General features: G+C 47.3%; 1 protein-coding gene across 4 annotated transcripts in view; it reads left to right on the top strand.

Annotated features, from left to right (window-relative positions):
* The window catches only part of LOC138472640 (putative 4,5-dihydroxyphthalate dehydrogenase), a 2,792,617-nt gene that overhangs the window by 2,376,792 nt on the left and 390,881 nt on the right, over positions 1-24,944 (top strand). The gene's annotated exons all lie outside the window — the stretch shown is intronic.

The following is a 24,944-nucleotide window of genomic DNA, read 5'->3' as shown; positions in this document are numbered from 1 at the left end:
GCACTGACTGTCCGCAAGCCGCAGCTGGCCACGCCCAGCACTCCTCTTGCTCCCCCAAATCCGCAGAACACAACTGTGGACACAGACGTGGAGGAAGACCCGGACACGACATCGTCAGCCAAATCATTCCATGAGAGGCTGACGGGTCTGGCTTAGTGCGTAGGCATCCCGCAGACACAGGTGGAACAACCCGAGGCGCGGGTCCTGGCTGAAGTACTTACGCTACGTCCTCCTACTAGAACTGGAATTCCACTTCAGAAGGATGTTGAAGCCTTGGCCAAAAAAGGCTGGGTCAAGCCACACTCTACCCAACCTACCAACAAGCATCTCGATGCTAAGTACAGGCAAACGCAAGGGGATTACCTCCTATTGTCGGTGTATCCCCAACCGCACTCCTCAGTGATAGCTGCATCACTATATTCCAAACCACAGTCTTCCTCAGCGGCTTCAGTGTCTGCACTCCTGGTCAAGGAGGAAAAGCTTTTAGAAGCGTTTGGAAAGAAAATGTACTCAAGCGCCACTCTCCACCTGCGTCAGGCCAATGCTGACACCATGTTGGCAGCTCTCAATCAGAAGCTGTTGCGGGAGATCGCAGACTTCCTTCCAGAGCTCCCCACCCACAGCCAGGCAGGGTTCAAGGCTGGGTCGGCGCAGGCCAACATTTTGGCCCAGGATATAATGGAGTCCACTGTGGCCCACATTGACACCTCAGGCCGTGGCATATGTATTGCCACCGACATGAGAAGAAAGGCCTGGCTCAAGGGAACAAAATTCAACCCAGATGTGCAGGAGCGCATACTCGACCTGCCTTTCGAGGGGGGGGCGACTTGTTCCGTTGGACAACGGATGAGGAACTCAATAAGAAAAAGAATAGCTCCCAGACAGCAAAAACTTTATCTATTCTTAATAAGTCCACACCCAAGACCTACAGCCAAATGCACCAGCGCTCGAACAAGGGTCGGGCCTTCGGAGGCTTCAGGGACTTCCACGAGAGACAGTCTAGACAACCGGAGAGCCAGCACAGGAGCAAGCAGCACAAGGTGGCTAACAAGGGTTTTTTCTTGTCCCCCTCCTCAGCACCAGCCTCAGAGGGAAAAAAGTTTTCACAGGTCCATCCGGATCCACGAGTCTCCGGTGGGGGGAAGGCTTGCCCTTCATGAAAACTCCTGGCAGAAAAGGTTCACGGACCCGTGGATCCTCTCAATGGTATCCACGGGCTTCCGGCTACCGTTTCCTCCTTCCTCTCATCCACCCCCGCAGATTGGTACTGCAGCTCTGTTGGCGGAAATCCGCTTGCTTGCAGCGAGCCAGGCAGTGGAGGAAGTCCCAGCCTCGCAGCGAGGTCAGGGCTTCTATTCACAAATTTTCGCCATACATAAAAAGAACCAGGCGAGCCTGAGAGTTGTGTTGGACCTTTCTTCCTTGAACCTTTCCCTTACCCTCCAAAAGTTCAAGATGGTTACTCCAGCCTTCATTGCGGAGACCTTGTGTGTGGGAAACTGGATTTGCTCCCTGGATCTGAAGGATGGCTACCTACATGTCCCATTTTGGGACCCCCACCGGTCCTTCCTGAGTTTCAGGATCATGGGTTTTCACTTTCAATACAGGGTTCTACCCTTTAGACTCATTTCGGCCCCCAGGGTCTTTACAAGACTAATGAACACAGCGGCAGCTCTACTCAGGGCACATGGCCTCCACATGATGTATCCATACCTAGACGACTGGCTAGTAAGGGCGGGGTCTCCGGAGACAGTGCAGCACACGGCCTCCACCCTCATGGACACACTATACGATCTGTGATTTTCTATCAATCTCAAAAAGTCACAGTTACTGACCACGCAGACTCTGACCTTCCTAGGTCTTATATGGGACACGAGGACTGAGAGGATCTTCCCCTCAGTGGACAAGATCACAGCTATCAAAAGGGCCACAGGGCATTTTCTCAGCAGAGCAACGACCTTGGCGTGGTGGTATCAACACCGGTTGGGAGTCATGGTGGCATGTCTCCTCACAGCGCCACATACAAGGCTCAAAATGAGGAGGCTGCAGCTTCACTTCTCAGCCTCCTGGAATCAGGAGAAGGGATCTCAGGTGGAGCAAGTCAGCAGACTACAACATCTCCACCAGGATCTAGCCTGGTGGGGTACAGACACCAACGTGCGGATAGGCAGGCCCTTTTGGCAGCCTGTACCTCTGGTCACCATTACCACAGGCTCCTCCCTAGAGGGATGGGGGCTGCCCTGGACTGCCACAGTGTCCATGGACTATGGTCTCGTCAGGAGCAACTGGGGCACATCAACTGGCTCGAGATAATGGCTATCTGGCTTGCGCTCAAAGCCTTCCTCCCCATAATCACTGTCAAATCTATCCGCATTCAGACAGACAGCTCCACCTGCATGTATTACATCAACAAGCAGGGTGGCACCAGGTCTCCTCCCCTCTGCAGACTGTCGATCGACATTTGGGAGTGGCCTCTGGCAAACACATGCCCTTGTTGGCAATCCGCCTTCCTGGGGAGTCCAACCTAGAGGCAGACAGGCTCAGGAGGCTGGGATCGGACAACTACGAGTGTCAGTTGAACGACGAGGTCCTTCACGGGATCTTCAGCAGGTGGGGTCACCCGCAGGTGGACCTCTTTGCCACCAAGACCAACAGGAGATGCCCCCAGTTTGCCTCATGGCTGGAGCAAGGCAGGGGTTTATTAGGCGACAGGTTGCAGATCCTGTAGAACAACATGAACGTGTACGCTTTCCCCCCCCCCCCACTCCCTTGGTGCACAGGGTCATCTGCAGGGTCAGGGGGTCCCAGAGCCTTCGGCTCATCCTGATAGCACCATGGTGGCCAGCGAGACCCTGGTTCTCGGAACCTTTCAGTCTGTCAGATCAGCCCCCGGTACACCTCCGAGCAAGGGGACACAGTGGTTCACCCCGCTCTGCAGAAGTTAGCCCTCACAGTGTGATTCCTGAGCAGGTTACTCAGACTCCTCTCCACCTGTCCCAGGCTAACCTGGCTATCATATAAGTGGCTAGGAGCGACGCTACCATGTGCCAGTACAAAAGCAAGTGGACCCGGTTCTGTCACTGGCAGAATCAAAAGAAATTGACCCATTGACATGCTCGCTGGACGATGTTCGATCCTTCTCAGCGCACCTCGCCCATTCAGGGTTGTATGCAGCACTACTGGTAACACAGCCGAGGGCAATCCGCCTACCAGGCCCTATCCTGAGGTGCAGGGTAGGCCTCAACCTCCACCGGCAAGAGCCCTGGAAGAGGCCAGGCCCAGCGCAGCAAGCGCCACGACACAGGTACGTGGTATGCAGCCCGACAAGATGGCAGTTGGGCCTGACAAAATGGCGGCTTGCCCGGCACCAACCCCCTTTGGGCACCATGTAGGGGAATGAGTTTTCAGGTGGGACTGGTCTTCACCGGGCACGTGGCCCACGGCATACCCGACAGCGTCACAGGGCAGCTACACCCTTCATACAGCAAGGCAGAATGGGCCCAGGTCTCAGCATCCTCAGGGCCCCGTGCCCCTGCCTGTGCCACCAAGCGCTCCACCAGCCTGTGAAGACAGGTTTTTGGAAAAATTCCTGACTCCTATGAGGTCTACGCAGATGGGCATCAACCTCAAGGATGAGATCAGGGACATGCTCCCTCTGGTTCTGCCGCTAGCACCCACGGCCACTCCGCCCCTGATTCCAGCACCTCCAAGTCCACTGCAGCCCCAGCTGCCAATGCCAGTTCCCACTACACCGGCTCCCATGCCTCCGGCAGCGCCAGCTCCTTTCAGTACGGCACAGCCCCCGGCATCCAGCACTCCTCCAGCTGCACCTGACCAACAGGACACATTGGTGGACACGGATGAGGACTCCTCCTACACACCATCATCGGCCAAGGCCTTTCAGGTATCCCTACAAAATATCCCCACCAAAAATATCGCCGTACATATGGCCGTTTGTCACATCATAGGTGATATTTTTTGGGGGGATATTTTGTGGGAGCGGGGGTTGTGGGGGTGTCCCCGGCACATTTTAAAATAATGCAGGGGTTTCGGGGGTGTCCCCCGCAGGGTCCATGGGTCAATATCGCCGCAAAAATATGGCAATATTTTTGTATTGTGATATTTTTGCAGGAATATTAACACATGGAACCGCCTTTCATGAGTGGCCCACGGGCCTGGCCGAATACTTAGGGCTTCCACACCCTGAGGTGGAACAACCAGAGGCGGGGGTCTTGGCGGAGGTCCTCACTCTACGCCCCATGGCTAGAACAGGGATTCCAATGCAAAAAGACGTGGTGGCAAATAAACCTCATTTGGCACAGCTTACCAACAGGCGCCTCAACGCCAAGTTTAGGTAGATGGAGGGGGACTCCCTCTTACTGTCGGCACACCCCCAGCCACACTCCTCTGTGATCGCCGCAGCTTCATTCTACTCCAAGACACAATCGTCTTCGGCTACATCAGCCTCAGCACTCCTGGGTAAGGAGGAGAAGATCCTGGAAGCATACAGAAAGAAAATCTATTCCAACGCTTCCCTTCATCTTCGTCATTCCAATACGGATGCTATGCTCGCTGCTGTCCACCAAAGGTTCTGGCGGGACAACGCAGACTTCCTTCCGGAACTTCCAGTGCAGAGCCAGGCGCGCTTCAAGGCGGGGCTGGCGGAAGCCAAAATTATAGCGCAGGACATGATGGTGTCCACAGTGGTTCATTGCTACGGACATGAGAAGGATGGCCTGGCTACGGGCAACCAAGTTCAACCCGGATGTCCAGGAGCGTATACTGGACCTTCCTTTCGAGGGTGGCGATCTGTTCCATTCCACTGAGGACGAGGAACTTGATAAGAAGAACAGTTGTCAGACTGCCAAAGCCATATCCATCCTCAGTAAGGTCACTCCCAAGGCATATAGCCAGACACACCAGCGTTCAGACAAAGGTCAGAATTTCTGAGGTTTCCGGGGCTTACAGAAAAGACGGTCCAGGCAACCAGACATATCCCAGAACCAGTACCGGCGCAAGCTGCACAAGGCAGCGCACACAGGCTTTTTCCAGTCCCCCTCTTCAGCCCCAGCCTTAGAGGGCAAAAATGCATGACACAGCCATCCAGATCCACGAGTCTCCGGTGGGGGGTCAGGCTTGTCCTTCACTCACAATGCTGGCGTGGAAGGTTCGTGGATCCCTGGATCCTCTCTAAAGTATCCACTGGCTACTGACTGCCTATCCCTCCTTATCCTCTCTCCTCCCCTCCGCTTCCACAGTTTGGGACAGCAACTCTGTTGGCGGAGATTCACTCGCTCGTAGAGTCGGGCAGTGGAGGAAGTCCAAGCCTCCCAGCGCGGTCTGGGCTTCTATTCATGGATTTTTGCAATACACAAGAAGAACCAGGTGTACCTAAGAGTTGAGAAGGACCTTTCCACCTAGAGCCTTTCCCTTCCTCTTCAAAAGTTCAAGATGGTTACCCGAGCGCTCATAGCGGAGACATTGTGCACGGGAGACGGGATGTGCTCCCTGGATCTGAAGGAAGCCTAGACTCCAAACATCTCAAAACAACGCTCTTAGAGCAACCCTCAGCATACCGAAAAGTGACCACATCACTCAAGCCAGGAAGACAGCTCACTGGCCCCGAGTCAAGGACTGTATCTCCTACAAAATTCTCACAACTACTCATAAATGCATCAATCTCTCAGCACCCTCATACCTATCTGACACATTATGTAGAGCGCAATCCACCAGACCGGCCAGATTACAATACACCAATCAACTAACGATACCTCGCATCAACAGGACAAAGGCAGGAGGTATAGGCTTCCCCTTCCTTGCACCGAAGCTCTGGAACTCCCTCCCCACCGGCCTCAGAGCTGAAACATCACTATTCTCCTTCCGCAAAAAGCTCAAAACTGCCCTCTTCAACTAACCTTTTTCTCCTAGTTACCTGCTCCTCAATGTATGTATGTAAAAAAAAAAAAAGGAACATCGTCCAATGTAACACCTACGGACCTGAACTGTATGTAACTAAGTATAATCAACACTGTAACAAGCGCCACAATGCCTTCGGTCTGCTGTGCGCTCAACAAATGTGAATAAATAAATAAATAAATGCCTACACATCTCGATCTGGCAGCCCCATCGGTCCTTTCTGCGTTTCACCACAGAGCACCCCTGTATCGTCCTGATAGCTCTGTGGTGGCCAGCAAGACCATGGTTCTCGGAACTTCTCAGCCTGTCAGATGGGTTTAGATCGAAATTACCTAAAAAAAAAATTGTCGCATTGACCAAAAGTTCGAACCTTTGGTGGTAGCATTGAAAAAGAAAACGGGTGATGCTGTGGTGTCCCCCGCATCGCCCCGCTCACTGTACTTTATGGTATAGTGAGCGGGGTCTGCGGGGGACACCCCTGCAGCCTTCCGTTACAAAAAAAAAGAAAAGAAAAGGACCCTGCAGCGCCGGTTCCCGATAACAGAAGTGAAAGGGAACTGGCGCTGCAGGGAATCAGCGTGAAGATGAAGGTAAGTGGGGTTTGTTTATGTTCGGGGTGTGGGTGGGAGTGTGCTGAGGGTGTGGGGTGTGTTATGGGTGTGTTTTGGGTGTGTTGTGTGTGTGTGTGGGTGTGAGAATGTATGTGTGTTTGCATGAGAAAGGTGCAAACCTTTGGTAGTTTGCGCCTTTCTCATGCGAACGATTTGCCCGCGGTACTTTCAGCCGCGGGCAAATCATTCGGATTCGTCAGATCAGGCCCCGGTGCACCATCCTCTGGGTCCAGCTCAAGTACTCTCCGAGCAGGGCAGCACGGTCATCCACCCCGTCCCCCAAAAGTTAGGCCTTGCAGTGTGGTTCCTGAACAGGTCGCACTAAGGCTTCTGCATCTGTCACAGGCTAACCTAGACATTATACAAGTTGCTAGGAGCGATGCTACCAGGAGCCTGTACAAAAGCAAATGGACTAGGTTTTGTCACTGGGCGGAATCAAAGGAGGTCGGTCCATTGACCTGCACGTTGGGCGACACGCTATCCTTCTCTGCACACCTCGCACACTCAGGGGTGCAGGTAGACACATGCCGCACCTATCTGGCAGCCATCAGAGCCTACCACAACTCTGGCGAGGAGGTATTTTCCTCCTCTAATCCGGTGGTTAAAAGACACTTGGCGGGCCTGACCAGGCTTTACCCGCCTATCACGAATCCACACCCTGTGTGGGACCTCATCGGAGTCTTGGGCGCCCTGGCGCATAAACCAATCGAACCTATGCCGTCCGCGAACATCAGGCAAGTTGCCATTAAGATGGTCACGCAGGGTCAGTGAAATACAGGCACTGGTGGCTTCAGAGCCTTTTACTACTTTTCATAAGGACGGAACTCACCCCACATTCTTACCTAAGGTGGTCTTCTCTTTTTACCTGAATGAGGAGATAGTGCTACCAACTTTCTCCGCGGACCATAAGGATGACGCTCAGAGGGTACTACACTGTCTAGATGTCGGGCGTGCTCTAAAATTCTACCTGGACAGAACCAAGAGCTTCCACGAATCAGATGCTCTCTTTGTCACCTTCGGTGGGTCAAAGCCCGGCTATCAGGCTTCTAATGCCTCCATAGCACAGTGGACGGTTACTGCCATCAAGGACACGTACGAGAGGCATCACAAGCCTCTTCCAGCAAATATGCTTGCCCACGCTATCAGAGCAAAAGCCACAGTGGTTGCTTTCCAGAGGCACGTCCTGTGGCAGGTCACCAGCATGGCAGCTACATGGGCTATGCCCTCGGCCTTCTGCAAGCACTACAGCTTGGATGACCGCTCCAGGTGAGACGTGGCGTTTGGTCAGGCAGTGTTAAGGAACTTGTTTTCTTAAGAGGGGCAACTGTCTACCCTGGGGCTACATTCAGTTGTAATCGCCCATACAGTATGGAGGAAAGGGGACGGGACGTAGGAGTAATTATAAGTTACTCACTGTAGTGACTAACATATTCTTAGTCCATAGTCTGCTTTCCTCTATACGTCCCACCATCCTCCCCCCTAATAAAACTGGTGTCATTAGGCAATGGTAATATTGTTGACACATCAAAGGGGACTGAGGAGTGGCGCCTGGAGGTGGAGTTAGGGGAGCGCATGCTCCCAGGGCTGCGCCCCCGCGCGCATCTAAATTTAAAGGGGAAGATGATATTTCTGGTGAAAAAGGTTCCGTCTCCCGTCCCTAGCGAGGGACGCCCATACAGTATGGAGGGAAAGGGACTATGGACTAGGAGTACTTTAGTCACTACGTTGAGTAATTTATAGTATATATCTCACTATTTGGACTGGAACAGGGATTCATATCCAGAATTGAACACGAACATGACGGTCTATACCTGAATGAGTGAACCAATCTGGTAAGACTAGTGGAGATGGCATTAATGAGAATGAATTTCTTTTTTATTCTATTATACCACAGATTAGGTGGTCCTTCTGTCGTTTCATTTTTTCTCATTCTTTTCTTTATTTCACATCTCTCGTACCAATCTAGGTACCAAGGAATTTTGACTTCTGGGGACAACCCTTTATACCCTGTCAACTTTTGATCCACTTTTAAGCAAGATTACTTGACCACCGAGGGTACTGTCCCTAGGGATTATTTGTTTTCTTTTAAAGACTGTTAGAACTAGTAATTGCTTATGTTATATATGTGTGTGTTTGGGTGTTCATGACAGTTTCTAATAAGTGGGATATCAGAGGGGGGAAGGAGGAAAGTGCGTGTGGGGGGCTACAGTGCGGTACAGGGGGTACAGTGCGGTACATGGGATAATAGAATAAATAACAATAAGTAAAGTATGGCCAGCAGGTGGCAAGTGCAAGGGTAAGTGCATACATCAGGTGTCAAGTACTGGTAGTGGGACTGTAGGGATACAGAAACAGTCCTCAAGTGCGAGGGTTGCCAGGAAGGCAGTGCAGGTATGCGACTGGCAGGGGAGAGGATCTGGGCCTGAGATCAGAGGGTGGCCAGGTAACCAGTGCAGTTCCAGTATCAGCCAGGAAGTCAGCAGGAGAGAGGAGGAGAAAAAGCAGAAGCAAAGAGAAAGGTTTTGAGGTGCTTCCGGAACCATAGATGATTCTCCTCAAGTTTCCGGGAGGCAGGGAGGCTGTTCCAGAGGGAGGCCCCGGCTGAAGAAAGAGATCTACCACCAACTCGTTGCTTGGAGAAGCGACTTACCCTGAGGGAGTTGGAGGCGGATGAGTGAAGAGCTCGAGAAGGAAGGTATTTAGGAAGCGACAGTTGAAGGTAAAGAGGCCCCAGAAGGCCTTGTGGACAGTGCAGAGGTTTTTGAACTTAATCCCCGCAGCCACTGGGAGCCAGTGCAGAGATTTCAGTCCTGTAGAGATAGGATCCCTGGGCTTGAGGCTAAGGACAAATCTCGCAGTCCTGTTCTGGATGAGTTGCAGAGGGCGGAGAGTAGAAGCAGGCAGATTTAGAAAGAGGCTGTTTCAGTAGTCAAGCCTTAAGAGAACCAGAGCTCTGGAGACAGTGAGCTTATGGGGAAAGGAGAGGAAAGGAAGAATACCTCTGAGAAGGTGCAGCTGGTAGTGTGACTTTTTAGAGACGTCAGAGATGTGGGGAGAGAAGTAGAGTATGGAGTCGAAGATGACCCTGAGGTTTTTAGCCTCTCAGGTGGGAGCAGGAGGAGGGCCAAGAGAGGCTGGACAGAGAATGGCAGGAAAGGAGGGAGCGGGTGTGCTAATGAGGAGAATCTCGGTCTTACTGGCATTAAGGCAGAGATCATTGGCGGCACACCACTCCTCGATGGCCGACAGACAGTCCGAGATGAGAGAGGGAGAAGAGGTGGCCGAGGGCAGCCTGAAAATGAGCTGAGTGTCATCCGCATAGCACTGGAAGTTGGGCCAGAGTGCTGCAATGCGGTGGGCAAGAAGTGCCAGGTATTGGTTGAACAGCCAGGGAGAGAGGCTAGACCCTTGGGGAACACCACAGGTAGAGATAGAGGAGATGAAGGACCCAAGTTGAACCTGGGACGGTCGATCAGAGAGGAAAGAAGTCAGCCACGCCAGGGCCTGACCTTTGATCCCCAGGTTATCACGGAGACGGTTGAGCAGGAAGGCATGGTTAACCGAATCAAAGGCAGAGGAGAGATCAAATAAGATGATGACACGGGTGTTGGAATCAATGGTGGAGATTAGGTCTTCACGGATGTTCAGGAAAACAGTATCCATGCTTCTGGCAGCTCTGAAGCCAGACTGGTAATCATGGGGACAACCAACAGATTCAGTGTGGAGATTGAGCTGGGTGATGGCCAGTTTTTCCAAGAGTTTGCCCAGGAAAGGGGTGATGGAGATTGGGCAATAGTTAGCCGGGCAGGACGGGTGGGCAGAGGGTTTCTTAAGAAGAGGGTGCACAAGAGAGTGCTTCAGGGGGGAAGGGAAGAATCCGGTGGTGAAGGAGTGGTTGCAGAAGTCGGCCAGGGCAGGAACCAGGGAGTCAATGTGGTCCTTGATGGTTTGGGAGGAACAGGGATGAACCTGTTTTGACGAGACTCTCATAAATCCGACTTGTCTAGAAACTCATCTGGGGAGAAAAGGGGAAAGGCAGAGAAGGAAGGAGGAGAGGAGGCCGAAGAGGGGCCAGAGGAAGAGCAGGGAGTAGAGGGAGGAAGGGGAGAGGAGGAGAGAGAGGACAGAATGGCCTGAGTTTTAGAGATGAAATGAGAGGCCAGTGCCATGCAGAGGGCCTGGGAAGGGACAGGAGAGGTAGAGACTGCGGAAGGATTGGCCAGTTCCTTGCAGATTTGAAAGAGCTCAGCAGAGTTATGTGCATGGACAAAGGTTACAACAGGCCCGGCTCCAGGAATATTCATCTGGGTGGGCCAAGTTTGTGATAAGGCGGGCACAAATTCCATTGGGTTTGGGTCAAGGAGCACCCTAAAGAAAGTGCTGGCGTTGATCCAGCTTTCACAGATCCGTGATCCTGCAAAAATGTCTTCCCAGGTCTGGAAAAATACATTTGCACCCCTCTATAAAAAAAACAGTACAGAGCAAAAGGAAAAGCAAGGAAAATAGTGTTGGAAAATCAATCTACCTATCTTCCCTTCCCATCTGCTCTTCCCTTGCTATTATGTCCTATCCCCCTCCACCTTTCACTCCAGTCACCTTCCTTCAGCTCCCCTAATCACCATTCCCTTTTACCTCCACTCCCAACTACTCCGACCAGCCCCCAGCATGTCTTTCTTAGCCTGGCTGGGGAACATTGAGGGTGATGCATCCTCCACCTCCTCTGAGAGGGCTGAGCATTGAGGCCCCCAGTCTTTGTACCATCTCAGATGATGGTGTTCGCCCAACAATGCCTTCCTGAACACTGTGAATACTCCCAAGAGGCCCCAGAGGAGGTGCTTGTGGTCCCTCCATCTTAGGTGAAAGATAGACCCCCCCAAGAATACTGAATTAAGGAATATAAGATTTTGTTTCTTTATTTTTGCAGCACATTTTAATTGAGTTGAGGGTGTGAGGGAGTGATAGCATGTAGGAGAGAGTGCTAGGGCTGGGAGAGCTGCATCAGGAGACAGACTGTGCAGGTTGAGGGGGTACGGCCTTCTGGTATCACTCCTGGTGGGGTGTGTCAGGGAGGAGAGGGTCTTGCTCCCCTGCCTTGCCCCTGCACATCATTGTTTGGTACATACTGGTTATAATATGCAATTGTCCATGATGACTTTGTGTGATGTGTTTACTTTGGTTTGCTATTGAATAACACAATTTTGTTCAATAAATGCAGCCTGATATTTTTAAAGAAAGATGTGTGTGTGTTCTTGGCGGGTTCCAGTGCTAGTGCTTCCCATCTATTAAACCATGAGTGGGGCATTTGGAATAGCTTATAATGCAAAATTAATCACTTCTAGGGGCACCTAATTTTAGCAGGTATGACATAGTGAAATTAAATGATTTGTACAGGATCACACACTTTGGTTGAGTGGTAAAGCCAGAATTTTAGCCTAGCCTGAAATCTAGATGCTTGACCATGCATCTTCCAAGCTCAACTTGGTACAAATATGTGTTGAAGTTTGGTTTTGAATACCTACAATAATACTTGTATACAGATTACTTTTAAAAAAACAAGTCAAATGATAAATCAACCTGACAATGTATTCATCATTGTAGAACCGTGTTGATGAAGAGAAGGAGGGGCATTTTGTTTTGAATCCTAAATTGCACAGGAAGGGACCACTCCTGTTTGCACTTTTTGCAAAAGGGCAATTCATTAATTGTAATTGTTTTAACCAAGTACTGGAAAAGTAAAGTGTAAAACACAGGTGAAAATCGCCTTTGCTCTTTACATTTCCACTACGTGTCTGGGAAAGTGTAAATCACTTATACAATTAATGATTGTGGGAGCCAACCACAATGGATTCATTTGGAATCTGCCTGCTTTTACCAGTTATAAATGTCAGAGGGATCCCAGAGGAATCCATTGGTTTTCTGCCCACATAAAAATACATGCTGTTAGAAACCCAATCTGATTTGGCAGGGGGACCTCTGCTCTACAACCTCACATGCCAAATCATACAAAATCCTGCAGGTCATAAAAAAGTGCAGATAAATGCTTTTATCACCACTTCTTGCACTCCGCTTCGCTTGGAAAATGACCCCCTATGATTGTAGCTTTTTCTTCCCCATCCTGAATTGAAGCGTATAGGCTCCAGCATAGACATTAAGGAGAATTTACAAAAAATCTCACACACACACAAAGTGAAATGAAATGCATGACAAGATCACAGCGCTTGTTCTGTAGCCTAATCACCCAACAATCACACTTAAATAGCTTGTTAAAATCCTATATAATTTAAAGACAAAAGTGCCACAGCAATGGTCACTACCTTACCTTTTCTCATTTTTAATACCTTCTGTTAATCACTTCCTGTTGTAAATAGGTTGCATCTGAGATACGTTAAAAAGATGTGACCTCAGTGGGAGGGCCTGTGCAGCCCTGGCTGTTTGTATTTGGGGGAGAGAGGCAGAGCAGGGGGCATGGGCACTTGTCCCAGATCCAAATGTTGAATCCACCTCTGATTGCACACTTTATGAAATATTTAAATACTGCTTTTTATTTTTAAAAGATGTACCCCTTTTATACTTTGCACACAACATTATAGGAAATGCTCTTCTCTCGTGTTATTTTAAAGGTGCTCTTTAAGGGATTCTGGCACTGCCTAAAGACCCAGCACCCAGGATTTACATTATACTTTCCAAACAAGACCCACAATGCACATGATGTATTCTGTTGCAATGCAAACTCTGTTAAGTTACTCAAACAGTATGAGCTTATCAAATCGGTACTTAGTTTGAATCATGAAATGTTCTGGCAGACTAGCCTAGGCTTCCACACAGACAAAGATACATTCTATTTAGGTCAGAGCCCCACTGTTAAGTATGCATGAGAAGATCTGAAACTGGTCCATACTTGCCATCCTAGCCTTATCATTTTTAGGTAGGGCCTTGTTGGATAACTTAGTGCTGTGCAGCTTGATTACCTAGGCGTAGCAAGCAAGGCACTCACATCTGGGCATATACATGTTCACTTCGGGAGACAAACAAACCAACATGCCATTGACAAAGCAAACAGCTTGGGCTTTTGATTAGGCATGGATAGGCATTGGCCAGTAGGGGTGTCACGGTATTCATTTTATGACGGTACAATAACCTTCTTGCCAAATGACGGTATATCATGGTTATCGCGGTATAGCAGGTGGAGTTAACTAATCTTAACAAATATTTTCTAAAAGGTCATAAATTGACAGATGTATCATCACAAACAAAACCAGGCACCCAGGGCCAGAATTGGGCTTTTCAAAATACTTTCCACTGAAATGCCTTGCTTCCACCAAACACAAACACACGTGTGGAGAGGAGTGGGTGGGGTGGAGGCCTGCTGCAACTGGCAAACCAAACTGAATAGCCTTTCTTAAGTGGTCATTTAGGCCTTTTGCTCCCCCACTGGCTACTGGAGAAGATGAACATGTTGCCATCTCGATAACCTGCATGCCACAGATCAATGGAGGGTGATGGTAGTATACGCTTGTATATATATATATATATATATATATACACACACACACACACACACACACACACACACACACACACACACACACACACACACACCTACACACCTACACACCTACACACCTACACACACACCTACACACCTACACACACCTACACACCTACACACCTACACACCTACACACCTACACACACCTACACACCTACACACCTACACACACACACTACTACGCACACACACACACACACACTTTACCTACCTTGTGGGGACTATGTGTGGAAACCAGCCTTGTGGGGACTAACCTTTCCCAATGTTCTGGAAATGTGTTAATAGCAGAAATATATTCAGAAAAAATTCATAATACAGGATCCAACTTCAAATTTGCAAAAATACTTATTTTTAGTCGCGTGTTTGGTACCATCTTTGCGGGGACTTGAACGTGTGTTACCATCCTTATGGGGACTTACCACATTATTCTTATTTGGGATGGAATGTATAATGAGCAAATGAAAAAAATGCTTACTTTATAGTACTTAGTATGCAATATATTTTATATACAAGTACATTCCTGATATCTAGGCACCACAACAGATGGATTAGGATGTTTTTGAATTTGCAAGATGTTTAATTTGCATGTGAAACTTAAAGGCAGTTTGTTCTGGCAGTAAACACTATTATAAACACTAAAAAAACTTCCAGGAAAGAGAACTGTGGCACAGGAGATACCATGATTGACCCAGGATTACACTTTGTGATAAAAAAGGAAGCAGGATTTCAAATTCAAGTTTCATTCTTCCACAGGCACCATCTTCCCTATTTACACATCTCCTCTTTAGGAATGGTGAGGTGTTGTTATCTACTTTTGGATCATGTTTAATATTACTGAAGTTACCTTTCCAATAGAGATCATGTTTGATTATGGTCAATTTAAATTCTCCAAAGCAATTCTAAGTGATAATCATGATAAGGTCCCCACAGAGATGGTGTTCAATTATGACAATGGTATGGTCCCCACAGAGATGGTGTGTGATTATGATAACACCAAAGTCCCCACAGAGATGGTGTGTGATTACAATGGACTATGTGTGGATACCTGCCTTGTGGGGACTAACCTTTCCCAATGTTTTAGAAATGGGCTAATAGCAGAACTATGTTCATAAAAAATTCATAATACAGGATCCAACTTCATATTTGCAAAAATGCTTATTTTTACTCGTATGTCCGGTACCATCTTTGCTGGGACTTGGACGCGTGTTACCATCCTTGTGAAGACTTACTTTATTATTCTTATTTAGGATGGATTGCACCGTGAGCAAATGGAAAAATGCTTACTTTATAGTACTCAATATACATTATGCAATGTTATTTGGACATGTGAGTACTTGCCTGCATTATAGCTATCACAACAGACGCATTTTGGGGGTTTGACATTTCCCACAAGATGTTTAATTTGCATGCAAAACTTAAAAAGGCACTTAGTTTCTGGCATTAAACACTATTATAAACACTCAAAATGTTCCAGAAAAGATAACTGCGACACAGGCGATGACTTGATTGACCCAGGCTGACACACAGTGGCCAAAAAGGAATAAATATTTCAAATTCAGATTTCATTCTTTCACAGGAATCATCTTCCCTTCTAACTCATATCTGCTCTTTAGAAATGGTGTAATGGAAATGATGTTGCTTTCTTCTTTTCGAATGTGTATAATTAGAGTTAAGTTAACTTTCCTATAGGCATCATGTTTGATTATGGAAAAGTTATATTTTCCACAGATCTCATGTGCGATAATCATGAAACGGACCCCACAGAGACAGTGGGCCTCATTCCGAGTATGGAAGTAGCCAGGCCGCTTTCAGAGGCATGGCTACCTCCATACGGGTACCAGGTCTGGGTTCCTTGAATGGGGAAATACCGGGCCATTCCGACCTTCGAAGGCCTGGTATTTCCATATTCAAGGAACCCGGACCGATACATCCCCATTTCCATTTCAGCCCCCATAGGGCTCAATAGGAATGGGGAGGATGCGATCAACGGGCCTGTAAATGACGGGCCCGCTGTTAGCATCCTGGTCTGCTCACGGGACCCGCAAGAAGACCTCGTAATGAGGCGGTAGAGGGTTGACGGGGCCGGCAGCTCTACCGGCGCTGTTAACCTCTACCGCCAGGGTCGTGATGAGGCCCAGTGTGTACTTGCAATCACGTTGAGGTCCCCACAGAGATGGTGTGTGATTACAATGATGGTAAAATCCCCATAGAGATGGTGTGTTATTTGGACTATACTCAAGCCCCCACAGAGACAGTGGGCCTAATTACAGGTCTGGTGGTAACCCTGCCGGTGATACCAGCAGGTTGCCGCTGGACCCGTAAAGAATTACCAGCGCCTGACTTCACGGTAACACCAGGGTATTACAACCCTGGCGGCCGCAAAGTCAGGCGCCGGTAATCCTGTTAATCCCCATTCCCATGGATGGGAGTGCGGACCACGGAAGCAACGGCACCATTAATTACGGTGCCGGTACTTCCGTGACGGTTTGCCTACCATGACCACTGTGTCAGGCAGGGTTTGCCCTGTCGGGCACATCGGCTCCGGCAGGCAAACTAGTAGTATGCTGCTCCGGAAACAACAGTGCCCATTGTTTCTGGACCTGCATGTTTATAATGAGGCCCAGTGTGTAATTATGGTGCTGTTAAGTGCTTGCGCATTAGCCGCTATATAAATCTAAATATAATACAATTAATACAAATAGAAAATATGGTCCCCACAGATATGGCAAGTGATTATGATAAAACTAAAGCCCCCACTGAGATGGTGTGTGATTACAATGATGATAAGGTCCCCATAGAGATGGTGTGTGATTAGGATTATACTCAAGTCCCCACAGAGACAGTGTGTAATTATGATGCTGTTGAGCGCGTTTGGGCATTAGCCACTATATAAATCTGAATATAATACAAAAAATAAAAATAGGAAATATGGTCCCCACAGATATGGCAAGTGATTCTGATAACACTAAAGTCCCCACAGAGATGGTGTGTGATTACAATGATGATAAGGTCCCCATAGAGATGGTGTCTGATTAGGGCTATACTCAAGTCCCCACAGAGACAGTGTGTAATTATGATGATGTTAAGCACTCAGGCATTAGCCACTATAGAAATCTAGATAAAACACTAAACATTTACAAATACAAAATAAGATCCCCACAGATATGGTAAGAGATTATGATAACACTTATGTCCCCACAGAGATGGTGTGTGATTACAATGATGATGAGGTCCCCATAGAGATGGTGTCTGATTAGGAGTATGCTCAAGTCCCCACAGAGACAGTGTGTAATTATGATGATTTTAAGCACTCAGGCATTAGCCACTATAGAAATCTAGATAAAACACTAAACATTTACAAATACAAAATAAGATCCCCACAGATATGGTAAGAGATTATGATAACAATTATGTCCCCACAGATATGGTGTGTGATTACAATGATGATGAGGTCCCCATAGAGATGGTGTCTGATTAGGAGTATGCTCAAGTCCCCAAAGAGACAGTGTGTAATTATGATGATGTTAAGCACTCAGGCATTAGCCACTATAGAAATCTAGATAAAACACTAAACATTTACAAATAGAAAATAAGATCCCCACAGATGTGGCAAGTGATTATGATAACACTGAAGTTCCCACAGAGAAGGTGTGTGATTACAATGATGGTAAGATCCCCATAGAGATGGTGTGTGATTAGGACTATGCTCAATTCCCCACAGAGACAGTGGCCTCATTATGGGTCCGGTGGTAACCCCGCCGGTGATACTGGCAGTTTGCCGCCAGACCCGTTAGGAGTTACCAGCGCCTGACTTCACGGTAACACCGGGGCATTACAACCCTGGCGGCCGCAAAGTCAGGCGCCGGTAATCCTGTGAATCCCCATTCCCATGGAGTCCATAGGACTCCATGGGAATGGGGTCCACGGAAGCACCGGCATGGTTAACGGTGCCGGTGCTTCCATGACGGTTTGCCTACCATGGCTGATGTGTCCGGCATGGCCTGCCCTGTCTGGCACAGCGGCTCCAGCAGGCAAACCTGTAGTATGCTGGTCCGGAAACAACAGTGCCAGTAACCTTACCGGCACCATTGTTTCTGGACCTGCATGCTTATAATGAGGCCCAGTGTGTAATTATGATACTGTTAAGCGCTTGTGCATTAGTCGCTATATAAATCTAAATATAATACAATAAATAGAAATAGAAAATGTGGTCCCCACAGATATGGTAAGTGATTATGATAACACTAAGGTCCCCACAGAGATGGTGTGTGATTACAATGATAAGGTCCTCATAGAGATCGTGTGTGATTACAATGATAAGGTCCCCATAGAGATCGTGTGTGATTAGGAATATACTCGAGTCCCCACACAGACAGTGTTTAATGTGGTGCTATTAAGTGCTTGGGTTTTAGCAACTATAGAAATCTAGATAAAATGCTAAACATTTACAAATACAAAATAAGATCCCCACAGATATGGTAAGAGATTATGATAACACTTATGTCCCCACAGAGATGGTGTGTGATTACAATGATGATGAGGTCCCCATAGAGATGGTGTGTGATTATGACGATACTAAAGTCCCCACAGAGACAGTGTGTAATTATGATGCTGCTAAACGCTTGGGTATTAGTCGCTATATGAATCTAAACATAATACAAAAAATACAAATACAAAATATGGTTCCCACAGATATGGCAAGTGATTATGATAACACTAAAGTCCCCACAGAGACAGTGGGGGTCATTACAACCTGGACGGTAGCCATGGAGCTATTAGCTCAATGGCTGCCTCCCATACCGTGTCCATGTCCAGTGTTGTTCAATGGGGACTTACCGGTGTAGTCCGACCCTGGCGGGACCGTTAAGTCCCCATTGAACAAACCATTCCTCATTCCCAATTGAGCCCCCATAGGGCTGAATGGGATTGGGGAGGGCGCTAATAATGGGCTCGCGACTTGCAATCCTGTTATTAGCGCCCTAGTCCCTTAGCGGGACCCGTAATGGACGTGTGGTCAGACCACACGTTCCTTACGCTCCCCGCCAAGAGACCTCGGAATAGGGCGGTAAGCGATTACCGGCACCGGTCTCCTTACCGGTGCCCGGTATCCCTTACCGGCCAGGTCGTAATGACCCCCAGTGTGTAATTATGATGATGTTAAGCACTCATTCATTAGCCACTATAGAAATCTCGATAAAATACTAAACTTTTACAAAAACAGAATATGATCCCCACAGATATGGTAAGTGATTATGATAACACTAACGTCCCCACAGAGATTGTGTATGATTATGGCAACATTCAAGTCCCTAAGAGACAGTATGTAATTATGATGATGTTAAGCCCTTAGGCATTAGCCGCTATAGAATAAATAAAATTATAAAAAATTACAAAATAAGGTTTCCGCAGATATGCCATGTAAGTCCCCACAGAGATGTTGTGTAAATTCTAAGATGTTGAGGACTCCACAGAGATGTTATGCGATAATGATAACACTAAAGTCCCCACAGAGAGGGTGTGTGATAAGAATCTTTTTAAAGTTCGCCCAGGGGCCACACATAGGTCAACAAATAACTGGAAAGGAAACATTTAGTATTCAACTCCTCAATGGTTGTCCTAATAAATCATTAGACCTTCCCCATCTAAAATGATGTACCCCTCCTTCTCCTACCACCTTAAACTACACACACATATTCTACCCCAAACATGGCAGCCTTGTGTCTATTAATACAAAATTAACCGGATGCAGACTTGCTAAAGCACTCATCTCTATTTATTTGACTCAACCCCTAAGGCAGTGGAAAATCAAGTATCACAGTGCTGTCATTTAATGGATTGTGGGCTCTTCCATCTGGATAAATTAGAAATCCAATTGCCAGTGTCACAAACTACACAGATCCATCCTGGCATTGAGGACTCAGACACTGCCTCTGGCCTTCACACATCAACAATGCTGGTTTTGCATATGATTCCCCCTCTAACCCACTAAGACCCCAACCCCACCAGTTTTCTAGAAAGAGTGCATGCAATAAAACCACGAAAATGCAAAAGGTTTACTATGGAAGACTAAGTTTCAATTCATGTATGGAGTGTGAAAATCATGTTGAAGTCCCTTAGAGATGGTATGTGATTATAACGGCTTTAAGGTCCTCACAGAGATTGTGTGTGATGAGCAAGTGGATGGAGTTAATCTCTGTTCCAGTCTCACATTTGACCAACAGGATGAGTGCAAGTTACTGTTAAATCAGTTGCCTCCCTGTTCTTACTTTCACCAGGCTTGACCCCTTGAGGCCAGCATGATATACTCACTGGTGACTGTTTGCCTGTCAAAAGCAGGGGGTACAGAATGTCAGACAATGTAAGAACTCATATAAGGAATGAGGTCAACAAGATGCTTGATCTCGGGGTTATAGAGACCTCTACTAGCCCATGGTCTAGCCAGTTGTGCTTGTACCAAAGGCAGGATCCAAAGAGGTGAGATTCTGCGTGGACTGTAGAGCTCTAAATGCAGTCACAAAGACTGATGCCCATCCTTTGCCTAGGACAGATGAGCTGGTGGACAAACTTGGTGCAGCCAAGTACCTCAGCACATTTGACCAAACGTCAGGCTATTGGCAAATAGCCCTGACAGACCATGCCAAGGAGAAAACTGCATTCTCCACCCCAGCTGGCCTCTACCAATTCAAGGTAATGCCTTTTGGATTAAAGAATGCACCTGCTACATTTCAGAGGATGGTCAATCAAGTTCTGAATGGGATGGGGGACTTCTGCATGGCATACTTGGATGACATTGCAGTGTTCAGCCCTACATGGAAATAACACATTGATCACCTAGGCTATCTATTGCAGGCTCTGGAACAGGCCCATCTGACCACAAAGGCAAGTAAATGTTAAATTGGTCAGAGTACAGTGGTCTACCTTGGACATGAGGTAGGAGGAGGTGAAATAAGGCCATTGCCTAGCAATGTACAAGCTGTACAAAACTGGGCCACCCCTACTACTCAAAAATAATTGAGAGCCTTCTTAGGTCTCACTGGATATTACAGGAACTTCATTGATAACTATGGGACCATAGCTTCACCCTTGAATGTCCTCTCCTCTCCCAAATTTCCTAAAAAGGTCAGGTGGAATGAGGAGTGCAATCAAGCATTTGAAGGTCTATAGAAAGCCCTTTGTCAGGCTCCAGTCCTAAGAGCTCCTGACTATCACCAACCCTTCATTGTACAAACTGATGCTTCTAATGTAGGTATACATGCAGTCCTTAGTCAACTGGATGAGAAAGGTAGGGAACACCCGATTTGTTTCATCAGCAGGAAGTTAAGGGATCCTGAGACAAGGTGGGCAACAATAGAACGTGAATGTTTTGCTATTGTGTGGTCACTGAAGAGGTTTAGGCCATACTTGTATGGTTCTACCTTCATTATTCAGACTGACCACCAACCCTTGAGATGGCTGATGCAAATAAAAGGGGAAAACCCAAAGTTACTCAGATGGTCAATCTGCCTACAAGGATTTGATTTTTCCATTGAGCACAGAGCAGGAAGTCACCACCAAAATGCTGATGGTCTCCCTAGGATGTTTATAACCGACTATAGGTATGAGATCCATCCAGGAGTGGATTAAATCCTCCTATGCCTTAGTCTGCGGTGGGGGGGGGAAAGTGTTAGGGAGAATTCTCATTCTATGGCTAATTTCCCTTACCTAGTGAGTCCCTCAGCAGCTTTGCTGGATTTCTGGAGCTTTTCCCCCCACTCTTACCTGTGTTTTGCCATGTGTATTTCATCTGTTTTTGTGATTGTGGACTCTGGAGTACATCACTTCAGTAGCCCCACGCTTTTGTGTGTTACACAGCACCTTCAGTGCAGTGACACAGGGTTGTCTTTTAGACTTCCCACCGACTCCATTTCTGGGGCTGACTCCTGTCCCCCAGAAAAGAGTGAAGTTGCCATTAATTTTACATAGTCATTTAACCACAGATCCAGTACACCCCATTTTACATGGAGAATTGGAAAGGGTTAAATCTTAGCCCTTTTTTCTGTACCTCTTGGAGCATTGTTTCGCTCCCTTAACATTAAGACTTGGCTGGTGGCAGTGGTATCTACCCTAATTTTCCTACCGCGATTATATTACATAACATGGTACTGTTTTAGTCTATTTTAGTAGCCTCGAACTTTAAACCCGCTAGCCCAAATACTTTTTATTTCGGCTCCGTTTGGGTTTAATCGCCATTTCTTTTTGTTAACATCCTTTTTGGGTCTTTCTTTGCGCAGCAAACCAGGTTTGCCTCCTTTGTTCGCCGACCTCTGGCGGGCTTCTAACCAGAAGCCCTCCTTTGGCGTCTGAGTGTCTAGGTGGGCTGAATGTAAGGGCGGGGTGTAGTCACCCCCTACACAGGGTCTCCTTGGAGACCCAAGTCGCACTTTATGTTGATTGGCTCAGGTGGTTATCCGGGCTGGACAACCCCCCTGCTGAGTGATTGACAGCCTGGCTGTGTGAATGGGGGATTTTGGCATAAAAGGCGGGACTCTTGAGCTAGAAGGCAGAGTCGGCTCTGGAACTACAAGGAACCAAAGAGAAGTGGAGAAAAAGACAGCTGCTGCAACCCCGAGTCCCGGTGAAGTCCTGCTGCAGTCCTGAGCTATCTACCCCTTCAACGACTAAGAGAAGATCCAGTCCATAGTCTTCTTCCCTTGAGCCTGGTAGGATCAACCAGCTCGTCTTTTCTTCAGTCATAGAATCCTCTCCTGGGTCGAAATCACTGCTGTGCTGTAGTGGTCCGGATAGCCATCAGAAGAGCCCTCTCCTGATTTAAAGGAGCGCACCTTTTATTCATTGTCTTTTTCGTTGATGCTGGTCTCATCCCTGGGTAGTGCAGATCACTCCAGACGTCCTCCTTCTTGTCCCCACAACTGAAGCTGCAGGAACCGTGAGTCTGCAGGAACTACCAGGAACAACTGTCGTGGCACCAGCTTTTCTCCAACGGAATAAGGTACTGTGTACATTTGGTCATTCTCTCTGTCTGACCGCCGGAATCTGGGTGAACCCTTTTCCTCCATGAAGATTTGTTATTTCTTCCCTCCCTCTTATAACTTTTCCTTTCATTTGACAATCTTTACGAACTCTTGGCATCTCGAATCTCGAACTGTTGAACGTGTGATCCTCGGCAACTGACCCTTTGCTCCATTGACACTGGCGCAGGCCTATTGACTTTAATCTGTATCTTTGAATAAGTCCTCGAGTCTACTTGCCTTGAAAAAGTATTGCCTATGATTTTTATTCACTTTTCCCTTGTTTGAAATTCTTAAGTACAAAGCGTGTTTTAACTTCGTGAGCATTCCTATCCGCGGGTACGCGTTAGTATCGCAACACCGGTCTTTCAAATCCTAATGTACTTACCTCCAATTTGCTGGAACAAGTGGGATTGGTTGTGTAGTGTATTGTACGTGTGGTTTTGAATTTATAGAAGTGGTGTGTTTTATAACAGATGGTTTAAAAATAAATGTACTTATATTTGTTTACCTGAAACCTTGAGTCAGTGTTTGCTTGAGTCACAGTAATTGTGGTCCTTTGTGTAATCTCTACTACTGCACATTTACTCTTGAGATAGGTATGGCTGCTCCGCTACTGCTACCACTTTAACAGTGTAGTACAGGTTTGTACCAAAGGTGAACTTGCATTACCACTTGTAGTCTTAATTGTGTGATGTTGTCCCTAAGGGCACTGCGCAGGATTCTGCCTAACAATGAACTTCTTTGAACTTGGGGAAGGGAACCCCTGTGTTTGATTGTTTGATGAAGGGGAGCTAATTACAAGCCAAAGTGCTAGTAGGAGCTCTGAACTTTACATTGAACACTATTCCTGTTTGATGCTGATATCCCTACATGTTGTATGCAGTTATTTGTGAAGCCAAGTATAGGTTTTGGACACAGACAGAAGTTTTACTTTGGACTTCCTGTAGACTATCCTTAGTTTCCTTTAGGTAGGGAAATCCCACCTCAGCATAAGGCAAGTTAGGCATCATTCCACCCTGCATTTAAAGTTAAATAAAACTTTGTTGAGAACATTTGAACCTGTTGTCTGTCTGACTCATGTTGCTTTCACAAATGGTGTCAGGGGTGGGAGACTCTGAATTGGTAAACATTGTGGAACCCTTATGTTGCTGTAGTCCAAAAGCTCTCCGGGAAAAAAATGATTGTGAGAGTTCAGGCTCAGGCTAAAGTGTCATTAATCAAGAAGATAATTGCCACACATTTGCAGGTCCCGATTAAGTGTCAAGACTTTGTATAGCTCACAGACCCTTTGTGACATTCTTCCCTTGGCCACCTATTATTTGAAACATTGGGATCAAATTGTTTTAAACATCAGAAAACCACAAGTGTTTTCTCGACCCGGGGCATTAGGTTCTTTTAACCATGGAAAGGGACTCTCCCCTGCCATTCCACCTCATCCTTCTACAGAATTAGTCCAAGGGAAAGAGGGAAAAGGTAATATGAGTTCAATCAGCCCAACCAAAATGGATTCAGGCCCTGAAACCAAAAGGGACTCTGAATATTTGTCTATGTCCGATTCTGAAGAAAGTTCAAGTGAAACCATATAACCTCTAGACAGCATGTCATCCATAGATGAGGTGTTAGCTCAGCTGGCTGTGCATCAAATACAAGTGAAAGACAAATTTCAAATTGGACTGGAACGTCTGACTGCCGCTGAAGAAAAAAAGAAGGGGATGATTTAGTACATTTTTCCTTGAACTTTGAAAGGTCAGCAACCCAGTTCCGATGGGGGGATGAGTTAAAACTATGCTATCTAGGACCTTTATTAAAAGGAGAATTGCAAATGTCTTACCAGTTACTAAACCTCCCAGGAACAGC

This window comes from Ambystoma mexicanum, chromosome 8 (assembly GCF_040938575.1).
Source record: "Ambystoma mexicanum isolate Mex_15411 chromosome 8, UKY_AmexF1_1, whole genome shotgun sequence".
NCBI classification, from domain to species: domain Eukaryota; kingdom Metazoa; phylum Chordata; class Amphibia; order Caudata; family Ambystomatidae; genus Ambystoma; species Ambystoma mexicanum.
This window is presented reverse-complemented; position numbering and strand designations above follow the sequence as displayed.